The sequence below is a fragment of the Lathyrus oleraceus genome, chromosome 6, assembly GCF_024323335.1.
Source record: "Lathyrus oleraceus cultivar Zhongwan6 chromosome 6, CAAS_Psat_ZW6_1.0, whole genome shotgun sequence".
Lineage (NCBI taxonomy): Eukaryota > Viridiplantae > Streptophyta > Magnoliopsida > Fabales > Fabaceae > Lathyrus > Lathyrus oleraceus.
The window spans coordinates 90514912-90522496 of record NC_066584.1 but is presented as its reverse complement, the minus strand read 5'-3'; the positions used below and the strand labels follow the sequence as shown (position 1 = coordinate 90522496).

The 7585-nt window shown below is 40.4% G+C and overlaps 1 non-coding gene across 1 annotated transcript; it reads right to left on the bottom strand.

Annotated features, from left to right (window-relative positions):
• Positions 1-6362: 6362 nt before the first annotated feature.
• Positions 6363-6469, bottom strand: LOC127099672 (small nucleolar RNA R71). Its single transcript, XR_007794151.1, has one exon. It is a non-coding gene; the product is annotated as a small nucleolar RNA R71 (small nucleolar RNA).
• Positions 6470-7585: the final 1116 nt, after the last annotated feature.

Genomic DNA, 7585 nt, shown 5'->3' with positions numbered 1-7585 from the left:
GACCTTAGGGCTTTTGTTTTAAAATGAACCCCCTTATATTTTGGAAATCTTTTAGCCGAACTACGGCGTTTTGATCCTTACCTTCCATGGAGAGGTACGTAGGCAACGAGTTCATCCGTTCAAACACAAAAACAATAAAAATTGTATATTCTTTTCTCATCTTCCCAATCATGTTTGCACAATATGTCATAAACAAATAAACTTTTTATACAACAAGTGTGAAAAGGGCTCCCTAGGAGTACCTATGACGTTTTGGGTGCCTAACACCTTCCCATTGCGTAATTAACCCCTTACCCAGATTCTCTGATCTTTTCATTAGTTTTCTATGTGTAAAACTTCTTAGGCTTTTGTTCTCTTTTTAGCCATTCCTTTGGATAAATAAAAGTGCGGTGGCGACTCGATTCTTTGTATGCTTTGCTTTTGATTTAGTCAATAAATCATAAAGTGACGAATACACCGTTACAGGTACAACATCTCAAAAGAGAAGGCCTGGCCCATAGGAGAAAATCCAATCTGGTGGGGAGCAACAAATATCGGGAAACACAAAACCTTGTCGAGGATCAAGCAAAGTCTCTGCCGGGGACTAAGAGTACTGCTAGGGGAAAAAGCATAATCGCCAGGGATCAGAGACCGTTGTTAGGGGATCAGCCGAAGGGCACAACCAGCAAAAGCTAGGGATCTTCCAACAGTTCTCGGGAACATGCAGAGATGTGGATCAGATCAGCCAAAGAAGAACTCTACCGGGGATCTTATCAGGAAATAATATGAAATTCTATGGGGAACAACCACCAAACAAAAATACATTAATCAAAACATTCACTTCTAACCACTGAAGGAATATCTCTGTTGCGGAGAAAGAACCAATCACTCCACTGGGAAGCTAACAACACATCCTCCTCGAAGTTCCAACGCCAAACTAGGATCCGGTAAAGTCTCAGCTGGGGAAGCTACAGAGCCATCGCCAGGGATTTGCTGCTGAACAGACAAAAGATTCGATGCACAGGAAAACTCTACCAAGGAGCGCAACACGGATAAGATCCATCGTAGAAGAAACTCTACTAGGGAACTTATCAAGGAAAGATATGAAACTCTGTGGGAAACAACCACCAAACAAAAGTTCCAAAAAATCAACAAATTTCCTCATATTTACTGGAGAAATATCTCTACCAAGGAGAGAGAACTACTGCTGCACTAGGGAAGGAAATAAACATCTTCAACACCAGCTCTGCTAGGAGGAAGCTACCCAATAAAGGAGAGAAGAACAGATATATCATGCTCGGATCAGGCAACTCCACTAGGGAAAGACTGTTGGCAATCATACTGGGGATAACCTGTTGGCGGCCCAACTGGGGGAAGGCTAACGTGAGCAACCCTACTAAGGATGAGTGGTAAGCAAACTTGCTACGGAAAAACTGCAAGGCAACCTGCTGAGAATTTCCACTCATGCTGGGAATTCCTGCTCACTCCGCGGGAGACTTCCAATCATAATAAGGGAAGACCAACTTCCTCAAGAAAAGATAGCATATCAATTTTTATCAATCTATAAGGGATTTTAGGTCAATCCACACAAGGGATGACAACCATATAATTGAAAAAAACATAGATGCTAGACTCAGACTAACTGGGGAGTTGAGGATATAAGAAGATCAAGACCAACACTCCAGACTCTCTAGGGAATTTGGTGGTGTAGGGGTATACCCATCTCTAAAAGAATCAAGGTCAAAACTCCAGACTCTCTGGGGACTTTGGTGGTGTATTACCTCTCTCCGCGCTCGCTGAGGAGACAACCTGAAAGATGATGAAGAGGATACAGATATGCTAGGAACATGAACAAATGTCTTACCTTTTTGGAGATCATACTATCCTTGGGAGAGCACTGAAGGCATTCCATTTATCCTTTCGGTCATTGTGACTGTTCACTTTGTTTAAAAACAATTTAAATTTTTTATTTGTTTAAAACAATGATATTTATCAATTAAAACATGTAAACATTTGTTAAACAGAAACAAATAAGAGTGCAAAGAATTAGATAAAGGCTCAAATTTATTTGATGGAATGGTAGTCCGCAAATGGCAGGACTCCATGGATCTTTACAAATTTGAAATTGGTGATATATATTGGAAAAAGGGCTACGTTGAACATAATGACCATCTCTCCACCAACTCTGAATCCAATGTATTTGAAGCTTCAATTGACGATGACTGAGCGAGAATCTTTGACAGATGACAGTTGTAAAGCAAAGTCTTGTCAGGATGCAATTACTTGCCAAAAATCCCTAATTTTTTCCTAGATTTCCTCAGGATGAGGTACTCAATCTAGCGGGATATATATATTCATTTTTTTGTGTCTCTAACTTTTGCTTGGACCGCCCTTTCGGGTTTTCAATCCACTGAGACGCTCATTTTTTCCTAAGTCGCCCTTTTGGGTTTTCAACTTAGCGAGCTATTCTGTTTTTATTTTAGGCAAAGTATTTCTTGATTGCATCTGAATTCACATGACGAGTGAAATCCTCCGCATCCATAGTTGTAAGCATCAAAGCACCGCCTGAAAAGGGTCTCTCAACAACATATGGACCTTCATAGTTTGGAGTTCACTTGCCCCTGGAATCGAGCGCGAAAGATAAAACGTTCTTGAGCACGAGGTCATCTTCTCGAAACACACGAGGTTTGACCTTCTTATCAAAGGCTTTCTTCATCCTCTGCTGATATAACTGACCATGGCACATGGCAATTAATCTCTTCTCTTCAATCAAATTCAGTAGGTCATAACGACTCTGAACCCATTCAACCTCAGTCAACTTGGCTTCCATCAAGACTCTCATTGATGGGATCTCAACCTCCACAGGGAGCATAACCTCCATGCCATATACAAGGGAAAAAGGGGTTGCCCCTGTTGAAATGCGGACAGACGTATGATAGCCATGCAAAGCAAATGACAACATATCATGCCAATCTTTGTACGTAACAACCATCTTATGGATAATCTTCTTGATGTTCTTATTAGCAGCTTCAACAGTGCCTTTCATCTTGGGTCTATAAGGAGAAGAATTATGATGTGCAATCTTGAACTCGCTACACAACTCTTTCATCATCTTGTTGTTCAAGTTAGATCCATTATCAGTAATGATCTTGTCTGGAACACCATAACGGCATATGATTTAATTCTTGATAAACTTCACAACCACCTACCTGGTCAGATTGGCATATGATGTCGCTTCAACCCACTTGGTGAAGTAATCAATAGCTACGAGAATAAATTTTTGACCGTTCGATGCCTTTGGCTCTATCATGCCAATCATGTGAATTCCCCACATAGAGAAAGGACATGGTGATGAAATAATATTCAGAAGTGTCGGGGGAATATGAATCTTATCCGCATAAATCTAACACTTGTGGCATTTCTGCACATATTTGCAGCAGTTAGACTCCATTGTCAGCCAATAGTAGCCTGCTCTCAGCATCTTTTTTGCCATAACATGTCCATTGGAATGAGTACCAAATGAACCCTCATGGACTTCAGTCATTAACAGGTCTGCTTCGTGTCTATCCACGCATCTGAGCAGAACCATGTGAAAATTCCTCTTATAAAGCACATCGCCATTGAGGTAGAAACTACCAGATAATCTTCTCAAAGTCTTCCTATCTTTAACAGATGCCCCGGGCGGGTAAATCTGACTCTGGAGAAAGCACTTGATATCATAATACCATGGTTTATCATCTTTCACTTCTTCAACTGCAAATACATGAGCTGATCTATCCAAGCGCATCACAGTGATATTGGGGACTTCATTCCAGAATTTCAACACAATCATCGAAGCAAGCGTAGCAAGAGCATCTGCCATCCGATTCTCATCTCGAGGAATATGATGAAAGTCAACCTCAGTAAAGAAAGTTGAAATCCTCCTCGCATAATCTCTATATGGGATGAGGTCAGGCTCATTCGTCTCCCATTCACCCTTAATTTGATTAACAACCAGGGCCGAATCACCATAAACATCAAGATGTTTGATCCTAAGATCAATACACTCTTCCAATCCCGTAATACAGGCCTCATCCTCCGCCATATTATTCATGCATTTGAAAGTTAGCCTTGTCGTTGATGACACTGAAATTCACCGTGTTTTCGACTCCGATTTCGCATGCATTTTAGTTGTTTTATTGTTATTTTGTTATGTTATTACTATGTTTCTCTTTATTTTCAGGTTTTCGGTCTAATCAGAGCCCCGGTCGAGAAAAGGAGTGAAAATGAGCTAAAAAGACTAAAATTCAGCATTTTGCACTTATGGCTCCCACTGTGGCTGGCGCCATAGGTCCAGCCATGACATGTCACAAATCAACATCCCTCAACTGCCACGTCTCCCACTACCTCCACTTGGGCGCCACAATTTGCCCTTATGGTGGGCGCCATGGTGTTGTGACGGGCGCCACAAGAAGAAAACTTTTCCCTCCCAATTTCAAACTGAAGGGCATCCTTATCTTTTCCATTATTTTACTTGCCTATAAATAGAGACTCGATTTCATTTGTTTCATCATCCAAACTTAGAGCAAACTTAGTTGCAATTAGGCATATATTAAGTATTGTAAAAGTGGTAATTGCTTCACATCGGGGTGTTGCCACAATTGTGTGATCGAGTCTGTAATCGAGTTTGGAGCACTTTGGAAGGAAGTTAATCCTGGCGCCATTTTCATTTCCGTTTCGCACTTTATTCAACCCTCCGATTGGAGTAGGTTTTTATTGCTTTACCTTTATCTACTTTACTTTCCCGCACTGTCTTTACTTTATTTATTTCTCGCACTCGCACTACTTTCATTTATTTCTCGCACTCGCACTACTTTATTTATTTCTCGCACTCGCACTACTTTATTTATTTCTCGCACTCGCACTACTTTCATTTATTTCTCGCACTCGCACTACTTTCATTTATTTCTCGCACTCGCTCTACTTTATTTATTTCTCGCACTCGCACTACTTTTATTTATTTCTCGCACTCGCACTACTTTATTTAAATTAAAATGCACCTTTACTTTACCATGTCTAGATAAACCTATAAAGATTAGAATGTAAGGACCGTAATTGAACCGATAATCTGTACAATTGTTCGTAGAAACACTTAAGGGCTATTTTGACTTTCAACTTAAGTTTTCCCGCACTTAATTTCCGTTGGGTAAGATCGAAAGCCGTCCAACGTCTATTTAAACTTAGTTGTTTTTAACTATTTCAAATACAGCGAAAGCGCTTTGTTTAGTTCATTAGGAGTTTTTAACTTAAAAAGAAAAGTGATTTTAAAACTATTTTCGGACGCGTTTATAAGTTTAGAGTCTGGTTCGTGAGAACCTCTTTTGGTTAAGAAATCCAGGTTAAAATACTTTTCAACTTAGTAAAGATACTATATTTCTTAAAAATAGGTTTACTACTCTAACGCAATGCGCGCCTTTTTATAAGTGACAATAAGAGGGTTTGATTAGGGAGTACAACTCGGTTCTGAATACGCGAAAGCGATAGTTCCCGTTAAATTGGTTCTTTTCAAAGTAGGAAACACTGCCCATAAGTAGTTCTATTAGCAAGTACTTGGATTATTAATTGATTATGTGAATTACATTCGAGCATGTCTTTATTAATTGAATTTAATATTGTGCTCTTCATTGCACACTCTAAAACCCCCTATTTTGATTACCTTAGATAAACACCATAACAATAGATAACGATAGATTGACACTTGGTCTCTATGGATTCAACAATCTTTTATATTACTCTAACGCGTTCGTATACTTGCGAAAAGCCACGCATCAAGTTTTTGGCGCCGTTGCCGGGGATCGATTTCGTCAAATTTCATACCCCGTTGTTATATCGTTTAGACTTAGGTTATTACCCGTCGGTCTATGCGAAGAACTCGAAGCACCGGAAGCTTAGTATACCCTTTGGCGGAACCTGAACGTTATGCTCGAGCACGTTTATTCTTCCATAGAATTAGGAGAGCTATGGATGAAGATCAAAAGCAAAGACCTCTTAAGGATTTCGCCCAACCATCCAACGAAGAACCTAGTTCTAGTATAGTAAACCCAACCATCCCAGCTAATAATTTCGAACTTAAACCCTCCATGTTGCAACTAGTCCAACAAAGACAATTCACAGGTCTTGCTACTGAGAACCCAAACCAACATTTAAAAATATTTCTCCAATTAGTAGACACTTTTAAAACCAATGGAGCTTCTCCTGAGGCAATCCGTTTAAGATTATTCCCTTTTTCCCTCAGAGATAAATCCCTATCATGGTTAGATGCCCTTCCACCCAATTCCATTACGACTTGGGATAACCTTAGAAGAGTATTCCTTTCTAGATACTTTCCCCCAAGTAAGACCGTCGTTCTTCGAAACCATATAACTAGATTTACCCAGAACCAAGGAGAATCGTTGTTCGAAGCTTGGGAGAGATATAAGGAGCTGTTAAGAGCATGCCCACATCATGGTCTAGAAAATTGGTCAATCATTCAGACCTTCTATAATGGACTTCACTATAACACTAAGATGACCATCGACGCTGCCGCAGGTGGCGCACTGATGAACAAACCTTATCCTGAAGCTAGTGCCCTCATCAAAGATATGGCTCAAAACCATCAATCATGGGGAGTCGGACGAGCAACAGTTGAGAAGAAGGAATCCCAAGGATACATGAGTTAAGCTCTATAGACATGATGCAAGCTAAAATGGACGCATTAGCCCTTAAGGTCGAGCAAATGTGCGTAAACCCGAATACTGCAGCCGCAGTTTCGTCGGATTGTGAGATATATGGAACCAAAGGACACCAATCTACATAATGCAGTCTATTAAACGAAACCCACTCTGAGCAAGTGAACTACACCCAAGGGAACCCATATTCGAATACTTATAACCCTGGATGGAGGAATCACCCGAACTTCTCCTATAAGAACAATAACCCTATCCAAAATAATGCACCTCCGAGACAAACAAGTTACCAAGCCCCAAGACCAAATCAACCTATGCAACCTGTACCACCAAAGCCGAGCTTTGAGAAAATTATGGAAAATTTATCACTGCTCAAACCCAACAAAACAAAGAGTTCATGAACCAAAACCTTCACGTTAACAAACTGATTACCCAGTTAGGAACCAAGGTTGACCAAATAGTTACTCACACTAAGATGCTTGAAACCCAGATCTCTCAGGTAGCTTTAAACCAAGCCCCTCAGGCTACACCTGGAGGACAGTTCCCTGGACAACCTCAACAGAATCCGAGAGGACAACCCAAAGCCATTACCCTACGAAGTGGGAACGCTTATGATGAGCCACCAAACCCAAGATTGAGTGAACCCAAAACTTCTAAGGAATATACCGAACCCACGGACAAAGTAAAGGAACTAGAGGAATCTGAAAAACAGGAAGGTCAAGGAAAAGGAGAAGAACCTAAAGACAAAAGCTATGTACCACCCCCGCCATATAAACCACCTATACCATATCCGCAAAGACTCAAAAAACCCAGATCAATAACCAGTATCAGAAATTTATTAAGGTTATAGAAAAACTTCACGTAGAAATCCCTTTCACAAAATCCATCACCCAAATACCTTC